Source organism: Leptonychotes weddellii, chromosome X (assembly GCF_054177405.1).
Source record: "Leptonychotes weddellii isolate Sample4059 chromosome X, ASM5417740v2, whole genome shotgun sequence".
In the NCBI taxonomy this organism is placed as follows: Eukaryota; Metazoa; Chordata; class Mammalia; order Carnivora; family Phocidae; genus Leptonychotes; species Leptonychotes weddellii.
The window spans coordinates 67,654,776-67,681,392 of NC_138385.1; the positions used below are offsets into that span (position 1 = coordinate 67,654,776).

The window sequence follows — 26,617 nt, forward strand, 5'->3', positions numbered from 1 at the left end:
AGTCTGTACCCCAGTTCTTTTTTGTGGTTATTTTCAGTCAATCTACAAGTATATAGTGGGCATCTACCATGTCCCAAATACTATGCTACACCAATGAGCATTGTAATAGGAACCCCACAGCTTAGGAGCTAAAGGTGACATTTTAAATGCATAAGAGCCTGGCATAAAATAGGTGATTATCAATGTTTGATGAATAAATAACCAAAATGTGGTCAGGGAAATGACAGGGGCCAGCACCAGGTCCTTACTTTTGCTGGTATTTTTATAGTTCATTTCAACATTTTAACTCATATTTTGTCACTCAACCAGCAGATTCTGAGCAACCACTCAGTGTAAGGTTCTGTTCCTGATATTGCTCATATAAAGAAAAATAAGACACAATCCTGGATTTCAAGGCCATCCAAACAGTGGGAGAAATGAACACATAAACAACTAACAGCATTATAATGTGACAAAATAATAGGTAGAGGAGGCAGTGTAGGAACTATGGTTATCCCATTGATTGGTGAATATTAAAAACCTGAAATATACCTTGGGCGCCTGGGTGGCTCAGTTGGTTGGGCGACTGCCTTCAGCTCGGGTCATGATCCTGGAGTCCCTGGATCGAGTCCCGCATCGGGCTCCCTGCTCGGCAGGGAGTCTGCTTCTCCCTCTGACCCTCCCCCCTCTCATGTGCTCTCTCTCATTCTCTCTCTCTCTCAAATAAATAAATAAAATCTTTAAAAATAAATAAATAAATAAAAACCTGAAATATACCTTATCTCCTAAGGGGTGCTCAATGAAGACTTGTTTAATGTTGACTAGATTATTGAATGGACGAATGAAAGGGAAGAATGGCAGTGGACTTGAAGTATGGTGTGAAAGGAACAGTAATGAGTGATGAAGCTGAATGTAAGAAGGCAGAGAAGGAAGGACCTTGCAAGCCATGTCATGGAGTTTGAGCTTAAGGGAAACAGAAATCCAAAGAAGAATTTTAAGCAAGAAAGTATATGCACTACTGGGTATTTACCCCAAAGATACAAATAATGTAGGGATCCGAAGGGGTACGTGCACCCTGATGTTTATAGCAGCAATGTCCACAATAGCCAAACTGTGGAAAGAGCCAAGATGGCCATCGACAGATGAATGGATAAAGAAGATGTGGTATATATATACAATGGAATATTATGCAGCCATCAAAAGGAATGAAATATTGCCATTTGCAATGACATGGATGGAACTGGAGGGTGTTATGCTGAGTGAAATAAGTCAATCAGAGAAAGACATGTATCATATGATCTCACTGATATGAGGAATTCTTAATCTCAGGAAATAAACTGAGGGTTGCTGGAGTGGTGGGGGGTGGGAGGGATGGGGTGGCTGGGTGATAGACATTGGGGAGGGTATGTGCTATGGTGAGCGCTGTGAATTGTGTAAGACTGTTGAATCACAGATCTGTACCTCTGAAACAAATAATACATTATAAGTTAAAAAAAAAAGTATATGGTAATGTTTAAAACCAGAATATAGAAAATGGGTTGTACTGGTGCAATCTGGAAGCAGAGAAGTTGATTTAGAGGATATTACAGTAATCAATTAATAAATACAGAAAATTAGTGGCTTATGCTATTAATAATTAATTATATTTGGGAATTGAGGTGGAAAAATTAGCCAGTGGATTATCAGAAATCCAGAGGCATTGAAACCTGATCATTTTTCCTTGACTTCCTCCACAAAGTTTTGAAAAATTCATGCAACAAATATTTATCAAGCAGTTAATATGCACCAAGCTGTAAGGATAGAACCATGACCAAAATGGACAAAAATTTCTGCCCTCACATAAACTACATTCTTGTGGCAGATAATAAAATACTTAAGAAAATATATGCCAGAAATTGACAAGTACTATGAAGAAATAAAGCAAGTAAGTAGGATAGCAATGCACACGGGGGAGGGGGAGAAGATGGCCATTATGGAAAAGCTCACTGAAAGGGTGATGTATGAATGTTTATAGACTTCATCCATTTCTCTCAGTCATCAGGATCACTTAGTTCAGACCCTCCATGTTTCTCCCCAAATCCCAACTCCTTAGCATGGTATACAAAAGCCTTGATAGCCTAACTTGGTCTCTCTGTCTCTCCAGCCTCATCTCTCACCACTCAGCTTTTCCCACCCTAAGTCAAAGTCTCACACAAGTGCTTACAATTTGGAAAGTGTACTGAGATCTCAAATATGTGTGCTTTCACACCCTGCTATCTATCTTTCATAGATCAGCTGAAATTTTAACTCTTTCATTAAGCCTTACTGACTCTTCCTTCCACTCCTTAACCAAAACCAGACAACTGTTCCTCTTTTCTGCTTCCACCATACATCCTGTTCTTATCACTTTATTTTATTCATTCAACAAACATTTGTTGGTCAACCACTGTGTGGTTGTCACTGTTCAAGGCAGTAGAGATACTTGCATAAACAAAGGAGTGGAAAAAAATCCTCCCACTTTTAAAACTTACATTTTAGTGAGGAAGACAAGCAATAAACAAAATAGCATAATAAATATGGAACTTATAAAACAGTAGTTTTCAACTCTGGGTGCCCATAAAAACCACATGCATTATTTTGTATATATCATATATTATAATAAAAGATCTAAAGAATAATTTTAAACAGTTACCCAAAACTGACACAAAATGATATACAATAAAAACTTTCCACCTTATACCTGGCCCCTAGTCACCTCGTAAGTTTCTTAGTTATTCTTTCAAAGATATTTTATACATATGCAAGCAAACACATGTATATGTATTTTTTACATTTTTACCAAACAACAACATATAATACAAACTATTTTGCACCAAGATTTTTTTTACTTAACTATATATGTAGGCATGTGTTTCACCTTGTTAAATAAAAAGATTTGTCATTTCTTAAAATTACATATAGTAAATTACTTTTTTGGTATGAACAGTACTATGAGTATTAACACATGCATAGATTCATGTAACCACACCACAGTCAGGATATAGAACAATCCCATAACCCCCAAAAGTCTCTATGATACCCTGTTTTAGTCACACAGTCTTCCTCACCCAAAAACCCTGGCAAAGACTCCTGTTCTCTTTCAATCTAGTTTCTACTTTTCTAAAATATCATATATATGGAAGCATAGAATAAGTAACCTTTTGAGACAGGCTTCTTTTACTTAGGATAACACCTTTGAGATTCATCCAAGTTGTTACATGTATCAATTGTTCATTAGTTTTTATTTCCGAATAGTATTTCATTGTATAGATGTATCACAGATTGTTTATCCATTCACCAATTGAAACATCTGGGTAATTTCCACTTTTGGAGATGATGAGTTAAAAGACTATAACATTTATATGCAGGTTTTTGTATGAACATAGTTTTAATATCTCAAAGGAAAGGCCTAGGAGTAAGATTGCTCATAAATTGTTATGGTATCTGGATGTTTAACTTTATAAGAAACTGCCAAAATGTTTTCCAAAGTGCTGAAGCATTTTGCATTCCTACCAGCAATGTGTGAGTTCTAATTGCTGAATGTCCTTGCCAGCACCTGGTATTCTTCATATTTTTTTTAAAGTTTTTATTTATTTAAGTAATTTCTACACCCAACATGGGGCTCGAACTCACAAGCCCGAGATCAAGAGTCACATGCTCTTCCAGCTGAGCCAGCCAGGCGCCCCTTCATACTTTTCTTAATGTTAATTATTCAAATAGGTATGTGGTAGATAGAATCTCTGTGGCTTTAGTATGCACACTATTTGTTAAAAGGACTATTTTTTCTCCATTGAAACAGCACCTTTGTAAAAAATCAGCTCACCATATTTGTATTGGTCTATTTCTAAATACTTTATTCTTTTCCACTGATGTATATGTCCCCCTTTTACCAATACCACACTGTCTTGATAACTATAGTTTTAAAGTGAGTTTTAATCTCAATTAGTGTAATCCCTTCACATTTATTCTTCTTTTTCAAAATTGGTTTAGTTATTCTAATTCCTTTGATTTTTCCTATATGTTATGGAATCAGCTTTTCTCTAACTACAAAGAATCTTGTGGTTTTGGTGTAAATTGTGTTAAATCTAGATTAATTTGGGGATATTCTTCATTTCTGTAGATCCTACAAATCCATGAATAGGAGATTCCTCCATTTCTTTAAATCTTTCTAGATTTCTTGAATCAGTGCTTTATAGTTTTCAACATGCAGATTGTGTTTACTTTTTGCTAAATTCACACCTAATTGTTCTTTTTTTGAGTTATCATAAGTTGTATTGTCTTCTTCAATTTTGTTTAATTGTTGGAGCTATTGTAATTTTTTTTTAAATTTCTTACTGGTTTTTAGATATATGATAGATTTTGTGTATTGACTTACATCCTGAGTTTTTGTTAAACTCACTTGATATTTCTAAGGGTTTTTGTTTTGTAGATTTTTGGGGAATTTTTCTGGACAAATATGTTGTCTGAATGTAAGGAAAGTTTTTTCCCCTTTCCAATTAGTATTAATGTTGTTTCTTTTTCATGAGTAATTGCACTGTTTAGGACTTCCACTACAATGTTGAATAGGAGTGGTGAGAAGAATCTCTGCTTTGTTCCAGAAATTAAAGGGAAAGCATTCAGTTTTCCAGTATTAAGTAAAGCTGGAGTGGCTATAATATTAGAAAAAAATAGACTTTAAAACAGAAAATTTTATTACAAGTAAAGAAAAACATTTTATAATGATAACAGAGTATATCCATCTATAAGATATTAAAATTACAAACACAGGTGTATATCCGCCTGAAACCAGAACCCCAAAGAAGAGAAACAGAAAGTTATAGAACTTAAGAGTGTTATGGAGAATTCAACAATAGTTGGAAACTTTAATACTCCACTTTCAGGAATGTATAGGACAACAAAGCAGAAGATTGAAAAGGAAATAGAAGACTTGAACAACAATATAAAGAATCTTGGCTTAATAGTATACTCCCCTCCGAAAAGGCAGAATACATATTCTTTTCAAGTACATATGGAACATTCCCCAGGATAGACAATATGTTAGGTCACAAAATAAGCCTCAATAAATTGAAAATCAACAAAACAAAAAAAATTGTTTCTCTGAAAAGACCAACAAAATTCATAAATCTTTAGCTAAACTGACCAAGAAAAAAGAGAAGACTCAAATTACTAAAAGGAGTGATGACAGAGCAGTTGTTACTACAGACTTTAAAGAAAGAGAAAGAAAATAAGATATGAATAACTGTTTGCAATAAATTAGATAGATTAGGCAAAATGGGCATATTCTTAGAAAGAAACAAACTACTGAAACAAATTCAAGAAGTAGAAAATCCAAAGAAGACCCATAACAACTATAGAGCAATCTCTATATTTGTAATTTAAAAAACTTCCCACGAGAAAAAGTCCATGTCCAAATTCACTGATAAAGTCTACCAAACTTTTAAATAACTAATTACAATCAATACCTATTCTTTACAAATTGTTACAGAAAATAGAAGAGAAACATTTTCCAAATTCTGTAAGGCTGGTATTTTCCTGCTAACAAAAGTAGACAAAACCATGACAAGAAAAGAAAACCACAGGCCTTTATTCCAAAATCCTCAGTAAAATACTATCAAACCAAACCCACTGACATATATAAAGAATTATACCCCATGAGCAAGTGGAATATATCCAAGAAATGCAAAGTTGGTATAACATCTGAAAATCTATTAAAGTAAAACAGTATATCAATAAAATAAAGGACAAAAACCAAATAATCATTTGGACAGACACAGAAAAAAAAAAAACATTTGACAAAATCCAACACCCTTTCATGATAAAAATAAAAAACATCAAACTAGGAATAGAATGAAGCCTCCTGACCCTACCTCATATTATATATAAAAATTAGCACAAAGTGGACCATAGACCTAAATATAAGTGCAGAAGCTATACAAATCTTAGAAAAAAATATAGGAGTAAATCTTTGTGACTACAAGTTAGGCAAAGCCCTCTTAGATATGATACAAATGTCCAAATAACAAAATAAAAAACTAATAGGTAAATTTTGACTTACCAAAATTAAAATCTTTCATGCTTCAATGGATACCATCAAGAAGGTGAAAAGAAAACACTCAAAATGGGAGAAAATGTTTGTAAATCGTGTATCTGATAAAGGACTTGTATATGTAATATATAAAGAATTTATACAACTCAAAAACAAATAACCCAACTTAAAAAATGGGCAATGGATCCAAATGGACATTCCTCAAATGGCCAGTGAATACACGAAAAGATGCTCAACATCATTAGCCATCAGGAAAATGCATATCAAAGCCATGAAGAGAGGAATGATAAATATAACCTAGCCAGTCATTCAGACTGTCCACCAGCCCTGCCTCAAGGACCCAAAGATTGAGTTTTAGGGAAAGATTATGGTAATAAAAGCAGAATACAAAATAAAAGGAACCATAACAGCTCCTTGAGGATGGGATCCGAGATAGTTCTGAGATAATTTTGATAATGATCAAGGCGAGAAAACCTGGGGGCATAGGAAACCTCCCTAGGTTCATTCAAAGCCATTTAGGTAGAATTTGTCAAGGACTGAAGTTTCTGAAGACTAAGTGAAAGCAGAATTAAAGGAATACTCCTTTTTAAGTGTTATTTTATTTCTTGGTTGCTGAGGTCTAGGAAACATGAAATATTGGTAATTGGCAAACAAAAAAATCATAAACTCAGAAAAGAACATCATGTCTTTAAAAATAGTTTTGGGCTTATTATGTAGACAAAAAAAGATGAAAAAGAGGAATTCATTATTTTTTTCCTGATCAAAGTCATAATCATAATTCCATTAGCACCACTCACCTTTGCTACCGTCTTTTGATATTCTACTATGTGAATGATAAACAACTGATAACAATGAGATTGGGGTGGGTTTTAGTATAAAACTGGGAAAATCTGTATATTTAGGTAGGCCCAGTACTTTGGGAGAAAAGTGTTTGCGAGAATGTGGAGAAAAGGGAACCCTCTTGCACTTAGTGGGAATGTAAATTGGTTCCACAACAATGGGAAATAGTATGAAGGTTCCTTGACTATTAAAAATAGGATTACCGTATGATCCAGCCATTCCACTTCTGGGTATTTATCCAAAGAAAACAAAATCACTAATTTGAAAAGATCTATGCACCCCCATGTTCATTGCAGCACTATTTACAATAGCCAAGATACGCAAGCAATTTAAGTGTCTATCAAGGGAAAAATGGATAAAGAAGATGTGTGATACACACACACACACACACACACACACACACACACAGGAATACTATTCAGCCATAAAAAAGGAGGAAATTTTGCCATTTGCAACAATATGGATGGACCTTGAGGGCATTATGCTAAGTGAAATAAGTCAGACAGAGAAAGACAAATACCATATGATCCCACTTACAGTGAAATTTAAAACAAAACAAAAACCAAGCTCACAGACACAGAACAAACTGGTTGTCAGAGGCAGAGGGTAGGGGATGGGCGAAATGGGTGAAGGGGGTCAAAAGGCATAAACTTCAGTTATAAAATAAATATGTTATAGGATGTAATGTAAGCATGGTGACTATAGTTAATAATATTGCATTGCATTGAAAGTTGCTAAGAGAGTAAATCTTAAAAGTCCTCATCACAAGAAAAAAATTTTGTAACTATGTATAATGTTAACTAGACTTGTGATCATTTCACAATATATATGTATACTGACTCATTATGCTGTAGGGCTGAAACTAATATAATGTTATATGTCAATTATACCTCAATAAAAAAATAAAGCAAAAAATTCACTCTATTTTGTAATGGCCATCTATGAAAAAAAAATAGAGAATATACGACATGAGACTACTTCTAGAAGACAGGGATTTATAGTTGAAGTGCAGCAGCAATAAAAATACATGGCTTTATCCCGACTGTAGTGTAAGTTTCCTCATGGTCAAAGTGAAATAACAAAGTGTTTAGCTTCCAGTAAAACAACAATGGAGGGGGATGAGGGAGCCTTCTAGAAGTGCTTGAAAATTTTAATATCTTGATGGTGATTGCACAGATATATAAATAATTGAGCTGTACACACATGAGTAGTGCATATTACTGCTTGTAAAATACCTCAATTTAAAAGGCATTTAAAAAAAAGAACAGATTCTTTCACTTATGGGCAATATGGAGTAAAAAAGATCAGATTTACCCTCATAGCTGAGACAACAAAAAATGTTTCAAATCATATGAAACATCAGTTTTCAAGACACTGGAGATCCAGAGATGCAGATATGGAAACAAATGAGGTGAGTTCAAAGATTTCCCCAGTTTATTGTCTTGAGAGATTTTTCTGTGCTATGGTGCAGGGAGGGAGAATTGAAGAAAAGACTGATGCACTCCCTGCATTGAGAAGATAGAGATGCGTGTCCAGAAAGACATAGATGGCTAGAATTTTCAGGAGAGAGTACTAAAGAGGAGAAACTGCATAGAGGTAAAACCCCAGATACCTACAAAGATCCCCCTTTAGCGTTCAGCTAAGGACTGATCAGAACACACATTTGAGGAAAGTACCCTCAAGGCAAGGTAGAAAATCACCCAAAAGGATTAGAGCTAACAGTGTCTGGGGTGAATGCAGAGCCAGAAACAATGCCTGTTCACACCAGCTACACTAGAAAACCTCAAAATTCATTGGGCATTGGGTAAAGTACACAGAAGGGTGGCTTTGGTAAGGGAATAATTAGACCCATATTGAACACTATTCCAGTCCTGTAACAAAACTTAAAAGCATGGCTCAAAAGGATCAAAGTATTTCCAGGTACCTTAACGTGTCCCAGAACTATGTCAAGAATATTTAAAGGAATACAGACATATTCAGCATTGAACAAGGTAAAATCTACAATGTCTGGCTAATATCTCATAAAACATTACAAAGAATGAAAATACATAAAAATACAAATTATATCGAGGAGAAAATTAAAACAATTGGAACTGATCCAAGGCTGATAGAGATGTTAGAATTAGGAACCATAGACATTTAAAGACATTATAACTATGTTCCATCTGTTCAGAAAATTGAGTAGAGACATGAAATATATATAAAAAGACCCAAATAGACATTCTGGAGATGAAAACTAAAATTTGTTTGATGTAAAATATGATGGATAGAATTAATGGCAGATTAGGCACTGCAGAAAAAAAGATTAATGTAGTTGATGACATAAACTATCCAAAATAAAACACAGTAGAAAAAATGAATTCTACAAAATGAACAGAGTGTCAGTGAGATCAGTGAATTGTGGGACAATTTACCAAGTGACTACTGGATGGATAATTGGAGTGTCTGAAAGAGGAAAGGGGAAGAAGAGAGAAAAAAAGCTGAAGAAATAATAGCTGAAGATTTCTAAATTTGATGAAAACTATAAACATAAAGAAACAGGAAGATAAATTCCAAGCACAAGAAAAATGAAGAAAATTACAACTGTGTATATTATGATCAAATTGCTTAAAACCAGTGAAGAAGAGAAAAATTTTAAAACATCCAGAGATAAAAGCCATATTGTGTCTGGAGGAACAAAAATAACGATACATCTTATTTCCCCTTGGAAACAACGCACACAAGACAGTGAAGAAACATTTTTAACATACCGAAAGAAAAAAAAAGTCAAGGTAAAATTCTATACTGACAAGAATATCTTTTGATAGTGAAGGTAAAATAAAGACATTTTTTTCAGACTTACAAAAGCTGAAATAATTTATTACTGGCAGGCCTGTACTATAAGAAATGTTAAAGAAAGTGCTTCCTGCAGAACTAAAATGATAGCAGATAAAAATATGCATCTATAGAAAGGAATGAAGAGGGCCAGAAATGGTGTGATATTGCTATTTATAATAAATATATATTGGTCTTTGTCCACTATTCCTGGCACATATTTTCTAAAATCCTTATAATTTCTTAAGAGCCATAGGGACATCCTTTGTTATAATATTTGGTCTGTTGTCCTTAGTTCCTGAAATAGCTTCAGAACATAAAGGTGAAGTGGATGTCTTTTGTTATTCATAACAAACCCCTTTCAACAACACCTGAGATTATGTTAACGAGGTGACTTTTGGAAAGCTTCTAGGGATGGAGGCTGGTTGCCAGGGGAACCAAGCCTGATAACAGGGTTGGAACTTTCAATTCTATCTACCCTCCCCAACCTGTGGGAAAGGGAGAGGGGCTGGAGATTGAGTTCAGTCACTTACAGCCAAAGATTTAATCCATCATGCCTATGTAGTAAAGCCTCGATGAAAACCCAAATGGATGGGTTCAGAGAACTTCCAGGTTGGTGAATATTTGGAGATGTGAGAATTGTGTGCCTGGAGAGCTCTCTGTCCTGTGTATCTCTTCCATCTGGCTGTTCCTAAGTTATATCCTTTTATAATAAACCAGTAATCTAGTAAGTAAGTGTTTTCCTAAGTTATGTGAGCTGGTTTAGCAAATTAATCAAACTCAAGGAGGGGGTCATGTGAAACTCCAATTCACAGTCAGTTGGTCAGAAGCATAGGTAACAACTTGGACTTGCTATTGGTGTCTGAAGTTCTGTGGGACTGAGCCTTTAACCTGTGGAATTAAATTGTAGGAAACTCAACTGGTTAAGAATTGTTTGGTATGGGGGAATGCCTCCCTACACACACACATACACACACATACACACACACATCTGGTGTTAGAAGTGAAGTAGTATTGTAGTAGAGTATTGAGAGTGGAGGAGACACACAGAAGGGTGTTTTTCTTCTGGAAATGGTAACAAAATGGATAAGAAAGTGTTTTTCTTATTTAAAACTCTTTAAAAGAAAATTGAATGTTTAGACAAAAATAATAATATGTATTGTAAGTTTTATAACATATGTAAAAGTAAAATGTATACAACAATGGAATAAAGGTCAAGAGGCAAGAATGGGCAAGCTATTTTAAAGATCTTATATTGTACCCAAACTGGTATAATATTACTTGAACGTAGACTACAGTAAGTTAAAAATGCATGCCATAAATCCAAGACTGACCACTAAAAAAAAATAAATAAATAAATAAATAAATAAATAAATAAAAAAGTTATAGGTAGTAAGCTGACAACAAGGATAAAATGAATTCAGAAAAATACTTGACTAATGGAAAAGAAGGCAGAAAAAGAGAGAAAAAAGAACAGAAAACAATAAGACTAATAAAAGATAGAAAAATACTAGACTCAAACCAAACCATATCAATAATGACAAAATATAACTGGTCTGAACATTCCAGTTTAATGTCATAGATTGGCAGATTGGATAAAAATGAAACAACTATCTGCTGCCTATAAGAGGTACACTTTACTTTTAAAGACACAAATAGAATAAACATAAAAAATTTGATAGAAATATACCATGTTAACTCTAGTGTAAAGAAGAGACAAAGTAGATTTTAGGGCAAAGAATAACACCACGTTAAAATAAGGATATTTAATAATGATAAATTAGTCAATCAGATAGAGAATATAACAATTATGTTTATCTACCTAATAATAGAGCATCAAAATACATGGAGGAAAACCTGATAGAACTATTGTGTTAGGATAAAACCCAGTCCTCCTCCAGTATTTCTCCTTTATTCTCACAGTACTAACACACTCATAACACTTCTGACACCAGATGTGTGTGGGGTTTTCCCAAACAAGCAATTCTGCTACACCAGCTGGGTGTCCTACGATTTAACTCAGTTCAAGTCAGTTCTGACACTATCTACCTGAAGATAGCATCAGGTACACAGGTTAAGAACTCAGGCCCACAAGACCTGTGCTTCTGACTAATGGATTATAAATCTGAGGCTCCCACAACCCCCTCTTTGGATTTGATTAATTTGCTACAGTGACTCACAAGACTCAGGGAAACACTTATGTTTACCAATTTACTTATTTTTTAAAAATTGTATTTATTTATTTGATAGAGAGAGCATAAGCAGGGGGGTGGGGTGGGGCAGAGGGAGAAGCAGGCTCCCTACTGATCAGGGAGCCCGATGTGGGACTCAATCTCCTGACCCTGAGATCATGAGCTGAGCTAAAGGCAGCTGCTTAACCAACTGAGCCACCCAGGCGTCCCTATTTACCAGTTTATTAAAGGATATGATTGAAGATACAGAGGAACAGTCAGATGGATAGATACATAGGATGAGGTCTGGGATGGTCCTGAGCACCAGAACTTCTATCCCCATGGAGTTGGGCTGCATCACCCTCTTGGTATGTGGATGTGTTCAACAACCTAGAAGCTCTTTGAATCCCATACTTATTGGGATTTTATGGAGACTTCCTCACATAGGCATGGTCAATTATTAACTCCATTTCCAGCCCTCGTCCCCTTTCTGGAGGATGGGGATGGGGTGGATAGGGCTGCAAACTCCAAGCTTCTAATCTTAGCTTGGACTTTCTGGTGACCAATCACCATCCAGGATCCCACTTAAAGTCACCTCACTGGAACAAAAGATGCTCCTAGTGTTGCAGGATTGCAGGGTTCTTGTTTCACAGAGTCCAAGAATGAATCTCACGGACACAAAAGGGTGAAGTGAAGTGTAAGTTTATTAAGTGAAGGTGAGAGCAGAAAGGAAAGACAAAAACTCTCTAGAGTGAGAGGGGTCCCGAATGGGTTGCCACTGAGGGCCTTTAGAGGCAGTCTTTTATTGAGAACTGACTGGGAAGCTTGTGGCCTTGAGATTCTTGTGCCGTCTTGGTTTGTTTCTTTATCTCTTGTTGCATTCTGTCTCAGCGTCTCCACCTGCCAGGAATAGTTTCAGAACCTAGTCAGAGGAATCAGGGGCCTCCTCTCTCTTCTGCCTATACCTTAACCCCTTCCCTATTCATGGGACAGGACCTGTGGGCAGAAAGGGCTATACTGGGATTGTGAGGGGTGACTGATTGTATACTTTTTTATTAGTGGGGGTTAGGGATAGTGCAAATCTCCAAGAATCTGGAAGCAAGTCTTCAGGACCTTGAGGGGCCAACTGCTGCCAAGATCAGGTTCCTTTTAAACATTAAGTCACTAAGGCAGCCATGAGTTCCTTGAGGAAGGTCACACCCTGCATGTTTCAGGTATCTATCAGTGGGTTGCAAGCTGTAAGGAGATTTTAATTTAAGCTACATTTCTTTTGCCTTTGTTTCCCACATCACTAGTCCTTTTATCACTTGAGAATTTGCAAGGGTTTCAGGAGCCCAGTGTCTGGAACCAGGGTCAAAGAGCAAGTATTATAACAAAAGATGCTCCTGGTGTTCTTATCACTTAGGAATTTACAAGGGTGTTAGGAGCTCTGTGCCAGAAACTGGGGCCTGAAACCAATATATATTTTTTCTATTATCTCACAACTGCAATGTGAAATATTCAAATCCACAATTATAGTCAAGGACTTCAATACTCTTCTCTCATATCTGATAGAAAATGTAAGCAGAAAATCATCATGGATATGAAGCAGACTTGAACAACACAATCAACCAGCTAGACTTGATTGACATTTATAGAACACTCTACTGAGCAACGGTAGAATATACATTCTTCTCAAGTACACGTGGAACACTTAACAATATGAATAATATTCTGTGGAATAAAAACAAGTCCAAATAGAGGCTTCTGGGTGGCACAGACAGAGAATTAATCCCAAAGTAAGCAGAAGAAAGGGAATAATAAAGATCAAAGTAGAAACTGATGGAAGAGAAAAAAATTAAAACAATGGAAGATCAGTGAACCCAAAATCTGGTTCTATGAGATCAATAAAATTGACAAATCTCTAATCAAAGTGAAAAAAAGAAAATTCAATGACCATTTATATCTAAATGGGGCAGCAGTTACTGAGTTTTGACTTCTTCCACTAGGGAATGCAAACATCATGTTATTGGTGCTTCTAATTGTGAAGAGAAGTTGCAAGTTCTCATTTTTATGTGAAATTTGATTTTTAAATGTTGGCCATCAATTCAAAAATTTTCAGCATTATGAGGGCCAAACACAACCCATCTGTAGGCTTCCGGGCACTATGTAATTATGGGATAAACATTTTAAGTAGAAGTTGAGAACTGAGATACTTCATTTCTTACGGAAAATTATTAGCAATTCTAGCTGTAATGTTGAATTTTTGTGTAATTAGATAATTTAATACACTTGCACCTTGTTTTATCTAGTCCCAACCCCATAGTTCTCAATCTTGACAGCATAAATTACCTGGGGAGCTTTTTAAAAATGTATGTATGTATGTATGTATGTATGTATGTATGTATGTATTTATTTATTTATTTTTAAAGTTAAATTCAATTAATTAACATATAGTGTATTATTAGTGATTCATCAGTTGCATATAACATCCAGTGTTCATTACATCAAGTGTCCTGACCTGGGGCGCTTTTAAAAATATGAAAGACTAGGCCTACCTGACTGGCTCAGTCAGTAGAGTGTGCCACTCTTGATCTCAGGGTTATAAATTCAAACCCCACATTGGGTATAAAGATTACTTAGAAATATAAACCTTTAAAAAAGAGTTTAAGAAATACTGAAGACTAGATCACACCTCCAGAGATTCTAATTTGATTTGTCTGAGGTGAAGCTGGGGCAATTGGATTTTTTAAAAAGTATTTAGGTGTTTCTAACTTGCAGATAAAGTACCTTTGGCATAGACTGAGATAAGAATGAGTGCTTAGTAGGACAAATTACCTATTGAATACCCAGGAAAAGGAGGATATGATTTGCTCAAGGGAAACTCAGTTTTCATTACTTCTCTTTAGTCCCAAACTAATCTCTTTTAGGATGGTTTTTCAACTTGTGCTCAAATAAGTTGTCTACATTAACTTTCTTGATGATCACTAAACGTTCCTTCATTCATTCGTCCATTTATTCAATGTTTTGTACATTGCATTTAAATCCTGGGATTCAAAGAAAATAAGATTTAATTCCTTGGGTTTTACATGTCACAATCTAGTAAAGGGAGTGAACATGTTTAATAAATCTTCTTTGTTATAATCTACTGTGTCCTAAGTCATTGCTCTTTGGCATGCAGTCAGTTCTTGTTTTCCACTGCAATTTCTACCATCATCATGGGCAACTTCAAGATTTTTTTAGATTGTTCATCCAAATTTAGCTTCAAAGCTCCTTGATGCCCACAACTCCAATAGCCATTAATTCTATCTACCTTAAACTCCAACTCTATGACTTTTACTATGGATCATACATTACAACTTAATATAATTTGTCTCTCAATATTCACCAGTGATAATTTTCTTCAAAATTGATACCTTTCTATCTCTTTTACCTCTACTACTTGGTACTGTTAGCCTATGTCCCCTTCTTCTTGATGTCCTCTCAAGAGCATCATACTTCAGGTACCATACTTTATTTCAAGGACAAATCCAATTGATTAGTAATGATGTCTGAAGCAGTATGTCAAAAATTTTAAGGCCATATCTGAGATCAAGTAGTGGTGTCTGCCAATGGATATAGGAAAGAGGGTGTCAGCATACTTGCCTCCTAGCTTTAACACTGTATTCCCAGACATCAGCGTTAACAAAATCACACATGTAACAATTAGATACAAAATTCTGACATCAGCTACCACATTTCAAGCTTTTGAACTCACAGCATTTTGATAACCCTACCCTTGTTTCATTTATCTTATAAGAGCTATAGCTTAGAGTAGCTATTTGTATATCCATTATATCCTTACTTTTTTATTATTATGTTCAATTAGCCAACATATAGTACATCATTAGTTCTTGAGGTAGTGTTCAACAATTCATTAGTTGCTTATAACACCAGTGCTCATCACAAGCTCCTTGAAAACAAGAACCATGGCTTACTCACTTCTGTACCCCTTGCAGTGCTTGGGATGATACAAAAATGACAATAGAAACTACATTTATTGGGTGCCAGGCACTGTGATAAAGCATCTTAATTAACAAAATGATCTAATTTAAGTATAACAACTGACTTGAGCAATGGGTGCTATCTTTTCCACAGTATTACAGATGATGAAACTGAGTCTCAAAGAGGTTAAATGACTTGTCTGGGTCCATTAAAACTTGGACTAGAATCTAGGCCTGACATCAATACCCATGATCTTTATGCTGTACTCAAAATTTGCAGAACCATGAGTCTCCATGGACTGGGAGTGTGGGCTCTGGAATCTCTGCCACCATGTGGAGGCTGAGACAGCCAGGAACACGTGCATAGTGCCAGCAGTTTATGCCTATGAGAGCATGAGCCACAGAGGCATGAGGGCTGCATGGATGGAGGGCCATGGATGGGTGGAGGACTGCGGTGCAGTTTGGCTTGAAGAGCAGCTGGGCAAGGTGTGAGGCAACTGCTGGTCTGCTAAGGGGCTGGCAAGCACTGGACTCCCTGAGTCAGAAGTGGATTTTGCCCTGTGCCATAGAATCATGCTTTACGTTCACACCTTAATGGTGCAGATGACTGGTGCCAGAGTTGAAAGTGACTTGCCCAAGGTCACCCAGTGTAATGTTGAAGCTCAGGAATACCTGTGTGAAATGTCACAGCCACATTTGTGATTTTATGAGACATCAAAGAAAACGAAAACAGGGGGAAATTTCTCCAAAGGTACTTCATACTGGATACCAGAGAAGATAGTTATTTTTTAAGTTTTTATTCAAATTCTAGTTAGTTAACACACAGTGTAATAGTTTCAGGATCCAATATAGTGATTCAACACTTCCAGACAACACCTGGTGCTCATCACAGGTGCACTCCTTAATCCCCATCACCTATTTAAACTACGCCCCCACCCCCTTCCCCTCTGGTAACCATCAGTTTGTTCACTATAGTTAAGAATCTATCTCTTGGTTTGCCTTTCTCTCTCCTTTTGCTTTTGCTCATTTCTTTTGTTTCTTAAGTCCCACATATGAGTGAAATCATACGGTATTTGTCTTTCTCTGACTGACTTATTTCACTTAACATAATATTCTCTAGCTCCATTCACGTCACTCATTTTTATGGCTGAGTAATATTCTATTGTATGTATGTACCACATCCTCCTTATCCATTCATCAGTCAATGGACACTTGGGCTGTTTCCATAACTGGACTATTGAAAGTAATGCTGCTATAAACATAGGGGTGCATGTATCCATTTGAATTAGTATTTTTGTATTCATTGGGTAAATATCCAGTAGTGCAATTAGTGGATCCTAGGATACTTCTATTTTTAGCTTTCTGAGAAATCTCCATACTATTTTCCACAGTGGGGGCACCAGTTTGCATTCCCACCAATGGTGTAAGAGGGTTCTCCTTTCTCCACATCCTCACCAACACTTGTTGTTTCTTGTGTTGTTGATTTTAGCTATTCTGACAGGTGTGGGGTGATATCTCATTATAGTTTTGATTTGTATTTCCCTGATGATCAGTGATGTTGAGCATCTTTTCATGTGTCTGGTGACCATCTGTATGTCTTCTTTGGAAAAATGTCTTTTCATGTCTTCTGCCCATTTTTAATTGGATTATTTATTTTTTGAGTGTTGAGTTTTATAAGTTCCTTATATATTTTGGATACTAATCCTATATTGGATATGTCATTTGCAAGTATCTTCACCCATTCCATTGGTTACCTTTCAGTTTTCTTGGTTGTTTCCTTCGCTATGCAGATGCTTTTTATTTTTATGAAGTCCCAATAATCTATCTTTGCTTTTGTTTCCCTTGCCTCAGGAGATATATCTAGAAAGAAGTAGCTATGGCCGATGTCAAAGAGGTCACTGCCTATGTTCTTCTCTAAAATTTTCATGGTTTCAGGTCTCACATTTAGGTCTTAATCCATTTTGAACTTATTTTTGTGCTTGGTGTAAGAAAGTTGTTAAGTTTCACTCTTTTGCATGGTGCTGTCCTGTTTTCTGAACATCATTTGTTCAAGAGATTGTCCTTTTCCCTTTGGATAATCTTTCCTTCTTCACTGAAGATTAATTGACAATATAGTTGTGGGTTTATTTCTGGGTTTTCTATTCTGTTCTGTTGATCAATTTGTTTATTTTTGGGCCAGCACATACTGTTTTGATGACTACAGCTTTGTAATATATGTTGAAATCCAGAATTGTGATGACTCCAGCATTGCTTTTCTTTTTCAAGTTTGCTTTGGCTATTTGGGGTCTTTTTTGGTTCCATACAAATTTTAGGATTGCTTTTTTTAGCTCTGTGAAAAATGCTGGTGATATTTTGATAGGGAGTGCATTGAATGTGTAGATTGCTTTGGGCAGTACAGACATTTTAACAATATTTGTTCCTCCAATCCATGAGCATGGAATGTCTTTCCATTTCTTTGTGCCTTCTTCAATTTCTTTCATCAGTGTTTTATAGTTTTCAGAATACAGGTCTTTCACCTCTTTGGTTAGGTTTATTCCTAGATATTTTATGGTTTGGGGTGCAATTGTAAATGGGGTTGATTCCTTGATTTCTCTTTCTGCTGCTTCATTATTGGTGTATAGAAATGCAACAGATTTTTGTACATTGATCTTGTATCCTGCAATATTACTGAATTCGTGTATCAGTTCTAGCAGGTTTTGGTGGAGTCTTTAGGGTTTTCTATATAGAGTATCATGTTATCTGCAAATCATTACAATTTTAATTCTTCCTTGCCAATTTGGATGTCTTTTATTTTTTTCTTGTCTGATTGTTCTGGCTAAGACTTCCAGTACTATGTTAAATAATAATGGTGAGAGTGGACATCCCTGTCATGTTCCTGACCTTAGAGGAAGAGCTCTCAGTTTTTCCCCATTTATGATATTCACTGTGGGTTTTTCATATATGTCCTTTAGTAATGTTGAGGTAAGTTTCCTCTAACCACACTTTTTTGAGGGGTTTTTATCACGAATGGATGTTGTACCTTGTGAAATGATTTTTCTATATCTATTGAAAGGATCATATAGTTCTTATCCTTTCTTTTATTAATGTTGTATATCACATTGATTGATTTGCAAATATTGAAACACCCTTGCAACCCAGGAATAAATGTCCCTTGATTGTGGTGAATGATTCTTTTAATGTGCTGTTGCATTCAGTTTGCTAGTATTTTATTGAGAATTTTTGCATTCATATTCATCAGGGATGGTGGCCTGTAGTTCTCTTTTTTAGTGGAGCCTTTACTTGGTTTTAATATCAGGGTAATGCTGGCCTCATAGAATGTATTTGGAAGTTTTCCTTCCTCTTCTAGTTTTTGGAATAGTTTTATGAGAAAAGGTATTAACTCTTCTTTAAATGTTTGGTAGAATTTGCCTGTGAAGCCATCTGGCCCTGGACTTTTGTTTGTTGGGAGATTTTCATAACTGATTAAATTTCTTTGCTGGTTATCAGTCTGTTCAAGTTTTCTATTTCTTCCTGCTTCAGTTTTGATAGTTTATATGTGTCTAGGAATGTGTCCATTTCTTCCAGGTTGTCCAATTTATTGGCATATAGTTTTTCATAATATTGTCTTATAATTGTATTTCTGAGGTGTTGGTTGTTATTTATCTTCTCTTATTTGTGATTTTATTTATTTGGGTACTTTCTCTTTTCTTTTTGATAAGTCTGGCTAGAAGTTTACCAATGTTATTAAGTTTTTTCAAAGAACCAGCTCCTAGTTTCATTGATCTGTTCTATTGTTTTTTTAGTTTCTATATCATTTATTTGTACTCTGATCTTTAATACTTCTTTCCTTCTGCTAGCTTTAAGCTTTGTTGTTCTTTTTCTAGCTTCTTTAGGTGTAAGTTGTTTATTTGAGATTTTACTTGCTTCTTCAGGTAGGCCTCTATTTCTATATATTTCCTTCTTAGGACAACTTTTGCTGCATCTAAACGGTTTTGGACCATTGTGCTTTAATTTTCATTTGTTTCCATGTATTTTTTTATTTCTTCTTTGATTTCCTGGTTGGCCCATTCATTGTTTGGTAGCATGTTGTTTAACCTCCATGTATTTGTGGTCTTTCCAAAATTTTTCTTTGGGTTGATTTCTAGTTTCATAATGTTGTGGTTAGAAAAGATGAATGGTGTGATGTCAATCTCTTTGTATTTGTTTTGACACAGTAGGTGATCTGTTGAGGAGAATATCCCATGTACAATTGAAAAGAATGTGTGTTCTGCTACTTTAGGATGGAATGTTCTGAATATGTCTAAGTCAATCTGGTCCAGTGTGTCATTCAAAGCCATTGTTTCCTTGTTGATGTTGTGTTACAATGATCTGTCCATTGATGTAAGTGGGGTGTTAAAGTCCCCTACTATTATTGTATTATTATCAATTAGTTCCTTTATGTTTGCCTTTGTTTTATATATTTGGGCACTCACATGTTAGGTACATAAATATTTACAATTATGATATCTTCTTGTTGCATTGTCCCCTTTATGATTATATATTTGCTTCTTTGTCTCCTGTTAAGCTTTGTTTTAAAGTCTACTTCTTCTGAAAAAAGTTGTTTGATAAGTGTTTCTCCATCCCCTCACTTCTAAGCTGCATGTGCCTTTAGGTCTAAAATGAGTGTCTTATAGGCAGCATATAGATGGGTCTTGTTTTTTATTTATGCATTCTGACACCCTATGTCTTTTGATTGGAGCATTTAGTCCATTTGCTTTCAAAGTAATTATTGATAGATATGTATTTAGTGCCATTTTATTACTTGTTTTGTCATTGTTTCCTGAGATTTCTCTGATCCTTTGTCTTTGTCACTTTTGACAAAAGAGTGGACTCAAAGAGTCCACTTTAGTATTTCTTGCACGGCTGGCTTAGTGGTTATGAACTCCTTTTTTTTTTTTTTAAGATTTTATTTATTTATTTGACAGAGAGAGAGACAGCAAGAGAGGGAACACAGCAGGGGGAGTGGGAGAGGGAGAAGCAGGCTTCCCGCGGAACAGGGAGCCCAGCGGGAATCCCAGGACCCTGGGCAGACGCTTAACAACTGAGCCACCCAGGCGCCCCGAACTCCTTTTGTTTTGGTTTGTCTGGGAAACTCTTTATTTCTCCTTCTATTCTGAATGATAGTCCTGCTGGATAGAGTGTTCTTGCCTGCAGATTTGTCCCATTCAGCACTTTGAATATATCATGCCAGTCTTTTCTGGCTTGCCAAGTTTCTGTGGAGAGATCTGAAGCTAACTTTATGGGTCTTCCCTTGTAAGTTAGGGACTTCTTTTGTCCTGCTACTTTTAAGATTTTTCTTTATCACTGTATTTTGCAAATTTCATTACAATATGTGTTGGTGTTGGCCTGCTTTTGTTGATTTTGATGTATCTGGATGTCTGTTTCCTTCCCCAGATTAGGGAAGTTTTCAGCTATTATTTCTTCAAATAAATTTTCTGCTCTCTTTTTTTTTCTCTCTTCTTCTTCTTCTGGGACTCCTATAATATGAATGTTATTACATTTGATGGAGTCACTGAGTTCCTTATGTCTATTCTCATGTTGCATAATTCTTCTTTCTCTTTTTGTTGAGCTATATTATTTTCCATTATTTTATCTTCTATATCACTTATTTGTTCCTCTGCTTCTTCCAGTCTGCTGTTCATTGCATCAAGCCTGTTTCCAATCTCATTTATTGCACTCTTCATTTCTGACTAATTCTTTTTTAACTCATTTATCTCTGTGGTAAGGGTTTCACTGATGTCTTCTATTCTTTTCTCAAGCCCAGTGAGTATCCTTATGATCATTGCTTTAAATTCTCCATCAGCATGTTACTTATATCTGTTTCTCTTAGATCTCTGGCCATGGCCTTATCTTGGTCTTTCATATGGGATAAATTCCTTCATCTTCACATTTTGTCTAGGTCTCTGCCTTCTTCTCTGTGTTAGAAAAGGCAGTCATGTTTCCTGCTCCTGAAAGTAATGACCTTTGAAGAAGAAGTCATGTAGTGCCCAGGGCTTGCCACTTCAGGGAATGTCTCTGTTGTGTGCCATGTGTACTCTGCTGTTGTGTTTTGGCTGCTCTATCCTTCAGGCCAGTCATCTGCAGAGGCTCTCCTTGCCTGCTCTGGGCAGTGTTTGGTCCTTGGCCAGAGTGTGGTGATTTTTTAACTACATGTGCTCTGGACTGCTTGTGAAATGAGACCTGACACTATCTCCACCAGAACTGAGGGCTTGCAGAACTCTCTGTTTGGGGATGTGGTGTGGGCAGTGGTTTGTGCTGGTCTTCTGGGGGAGGGACTGAGGCATGTGTGACTAAGAAGGGTAGTACTACTGGAGTGTAGAGTGGTGGGGTTTGGTGTAAGCAAGTTGGGCATCCAGTGTTGGTGCTACACTGCTTCCCACAGGTGGCTCTGTGTTTATGCTGAGGGACAGTGTAGGAAAATGGTGCCAGACATCTCCTTTCTTCCTGGAGAAGTGTCTCCATGAACACTACCTCTCAGGGACACACTGGGAGAAAAACAAATGATCTCCCCACATGTGTCCCAGGCATTCTTCAGATTACTGTTTCCATGCTGTCTGACCCTGTGTTGTTTGCCTGCCTTCTCTCCAGGAGCAACACTGTGCCCTCAGGCTCTATCCCAGCCAAGCTCACTAACCTCTAGGCTTTAGGGGCACCTGGGTGGCTCAGTCGTTGGGCTGACTTCAGTTCAGGTCATGATCTCAGGGTCCTGGGATCAAGCTCCACATTGGGCTCCCTGCTCAGCGGGGAGTCTGTTTCTCCCTCTCCCTCTACTCCTGCTTGTGTGCTCTTCTCTCTCTCCCAAATAAATAAATAAAATCTTAAAAAAATTAAAACTCCAGTCTTTAAGCCCTGCTGGTTGTAAGAACTCATGAAATTCAGCCCTTCTTATTTTCCAAGGCAATGACTTTGGAGAAATGTTCTCTTTGTGGGTTCTTCCATGTGCTCCTCTCTCTTTCTTTCTCTCTCTCTCTCTCTCCCTCGCCCTCTCCGCAACTAGGGCTCCCTCCCCTCTGCAGCACCCACAATACATGTCTCCCCAAACCAGGTCTCCACACTTTCTACTTTCTTTGATGTAGACTCTTCTCTCCCTTTAGGTGTGGAATTTTTTTCTGTCAGTTTTCAGGTTGATTTCTGGGGTATTTAGGATGATTTGATAGTTATCTAGTTGTGTTCATGGGATGAGGTGACCTCCTACTCCACCACCATCTTCTTCTGTCCAGAGAAGATTGCTTTGTATGGTACATGGGTAATCCACAAGACCTACCTTCTGGATCATCATACATTGGAGCCATTAATCTTACCTACATTTCAAAGGTAGCAGTGCAAGTAAGCTAAGACCAAAGGCTGAGTTTTTTCTTGTCATGAATGCAGGGATGAGGAAATATTTCCTTACAAGCTAATGATCAGCAGGATCTAGTAGAATGAGTAAATATGTTGAACTAAGCCATAAAAACTACAAGACCAAAGCAGTCAGATTCACAGCATCATTCTGATGACATAAGTCAGCAGGGTGAATGTAGGAAGAAGCAAGCATCTTAGAAAACTGGCATTGGTGGTATACCCATCATTACTCCAACTCAGTAAGAAGTAAATAAATATGGTGAAAGTATTGGCAAATAATTTGAAGTGGTCATGAAGCCATCTTCTTTACTCCTAAACCTCCTTCAGATAGTGCAGTTATCAAAGCTGGATATTGTGTTAAGCAAGGAGTGGTGATGAAGCAACTGGAGTAGAAGATATTTTTTTCAATTGAATGAAAACACAATAGGCTACTTCAAATATGAACTGGAGAAGGAATCTCTCCAGATAATACCACTTAAAGAAGATCACAAAGTACAGGAATGTAGACAGAGCAATGTAATGATGAGGGACAATCTCTTTGAAAGTGTAACATTGTTTTAAACTTTCTATGTGCAGGCTGATAGCCCTGAAGAGATGCACAGGTGGATTAAAGAAGTCTCTGGGACTGACTCAAAAAAAAAACAAGTCCCAGGACTTACTCAGTACTTACAACTGATCATAGAAAGTTGAGTTAACCAAACTGCCTTTTACAGTTACGGTAACTGACTTTGTCAACAACAATGCAAACTTTCTCGACAGTCATCAGGTTGTATAAGTATATTTTTTAAATGATAAATTATGAAAAAATGGAACTTTAATGTGAAAAAAATCACATTAAGCTATCTACTAAAAATTAATGTACTGAATTGGCCCTAGAGTTTCAATTTCTATGTTTTATGTATTTTGAAATTTTTTATACCACACCACTTGAAATGCACCTTTGTTCTAAGAGTACATGCAAACTCATACATGCATATGCATTGGATAAACTCTACATTACTATAGTTTGCATGGAATTTTAAATATCAGGTGAAATTTAGCCACCTCATAGGAATCTATAGTGTTTTGTTAATTTGTACCACTTTGTTTTCAAAGTCACTAGTGTCATAAATAAACACAGCATACTAGGGACTGTATGGCAGGGCATTTAGAATGGTCATATTTAAGGATATATTTAGATTTGATTTAGGTGGAAACAAATTAAAATTAATATTTACAACTGATAATTATTTCACTGCAGTTTTTTTCACTGCAGTTTTAGTAAATGATTAAATATGTGCCCTTTGTTACATTTAAAATCTTAAGTTATATGAATGTGTGACATATTCAACACTAAATAAATGCAATTAAAGGAAAGGTGAAAAGACTATGCTGTTATTGGTTACAGTGAGATTCAGGGAAGAAAACTAAATTTGGCAGATGGCCAGACAAAATAATAGGTGTGAAAAATGTTGAGTTCTGCTAATTAAAGAAATATAAAGAAACATGACCTTTTATTTTTATTTTCTGCATTTTCATTTTTTGTTCTTCTAAAATATGTGGGATAATTCCTAGTGTCGATTGAGAATATACACTGAAATAAAAGGATAAAACTGGTAGGCTTCCTTTTAAACACAATTTAGTTGCAACTGGAACACTGCATTCTAGTTTAGGCTGACTGAATCTTCAGGTGGCAAAGCTGCCAAATTTGGCTTTGGTGACAGAGCTGATTTCTTAGTGGAAACAATAGTGGAAATGATGGTTAAGTGTCATTGCTTTAAACTCACTCTTAAAAATGCATTGTCTTGGATTGGGAAAGACAAATGCCATATGATTTCACTCATATGAGGAATCTAAAAAGAACAAATGAGTAAAGAAACAAAAAGCAGAATCAGACCTATAAATACAGAGAGCAAAGTAATGGTTGCCAGGGTGGAGGGGGGGTGAGGGGAATGGGCAAAATGGGTGAAGGGGAGTGGAAGATAAATATTTCCAGTTATGGAATGAATAAGTCATGGAAATAAGAGGCACAGCCTAAGGAATATAGTCAATGATATTGTAATAGCATTGTGGTGAGCATAGCATAATATATAAACTTTTCAAATCACTATGTTGTACACTTGAAACTAATATAATGCTGTGTGTCAACTATACTCAAAAAAATTTAAAAACAATGTAATTAAAATGCATTGCTTTAAGAAGGAACTTGCACATGTATGCTGCATGGCTCATGCTTCTGCTCTGGGTGTGTGTTTTGTTTGCTTTTCAGATAATAAAGTCTCACACTGAGTTACTAAAAAAAAATCTGCAGAACCATAATAATGATCCAAAGAACACAAAACTTTAGCATAAGCATAGTTTAATTTATTAGGTTGGCTGGTGGATGCATGGGCTACATTGTACAACTCCTGTATACATTTTTTAAAAATTAAACTTATTTTAATGAATTTGAATGAAAACTTCCTTTTCTGTTGGTTTAAATATTCAAGCATCAGCATATTTATTTCTGTTGCATAGTTCAGGTAACAAAGAAATTATTATGAGCAATGGACTAGACATTGTGCTAGATGCTTGGGGTACAAAAGTGAAGACACACACAGTTCCAACCCTTTCTAACAGTCTAGTGAAACAATAGTAATAGTTCAAATTGACTGCATGCTTGTTAGTATTTATGAGTGATAGAAGTATTTTAAATGGATCTTATTTAATTTTCAAATAAGGCTATGAAGTAGGTATTAATTTTACCCTGTTTCTGAGACAGACAAATTAAAAGCTTTTCTAAGCCCAAGTTCACCCAGCTATTAAATAGCAGAGCTGGAATTTAAAAGGATGTCAGCCTGGTTCACCATGATGTTAGTTAGACAGCCTCCCAAAACACATCACTTCCATATAAGCAGGGAACTCCCACATAATGTAGGAGGTGATACTACCTAGCAAGCTGCATAAATGCTGTGGGTGCCAAAGGACAGGCACTGTGCCCAAGCATCCAGGTATGATGTCAGGAGACACTGCCAAGGAGACACGTGATGAACAAAATATCTCTATGCTTCCTTTAAAAGATCAAAACCTGGTGAGGTAGTTCTGACTTACAGATTTACAACAATAATCTCAAGAAATACCAAGAATTCCCTCAGAGAAGATCCTAGAGAAGGAGATTTCATGCTGTTTGCCCAACACAGACTCAGGACTTACAACAGTTTATCTTCCGATGCCATGGCAGCAGTGTGGAGAGCACAATGTCTTCATTCTGCATTTCATCTTGAGCTGTTGCCTAGCTGGACTTGCACCTGATTTTTTTCTCCCTCCCCAAAACTGAAGAACTTTATTGAAAACAATGACTGATAGAAACTCCAGATTTTTGCTTTGAAGTCAACTGACAACATCTTCCAGATTTTCCTAGTACTGCACATTCTTGTCACTATTTTAAAAACTCTGAATTCCAAAACCAA

General features: G+C 36.2%; 1 pseudogene; it reads left to right on the forward strand.

The window, feature by feature from the left end:
* The first annotated feature begins 833 nt into the window (after window positions 1-833).
* Window positions 834-23,879, forward strand: LOC102741139 (pleckstrin homology domain-containing family A member 1-like; annotated as a pseudogene).
* The last annotated feature ends 2,738 nt before the right edge of the window (window positions 23,880-26,617 follow it).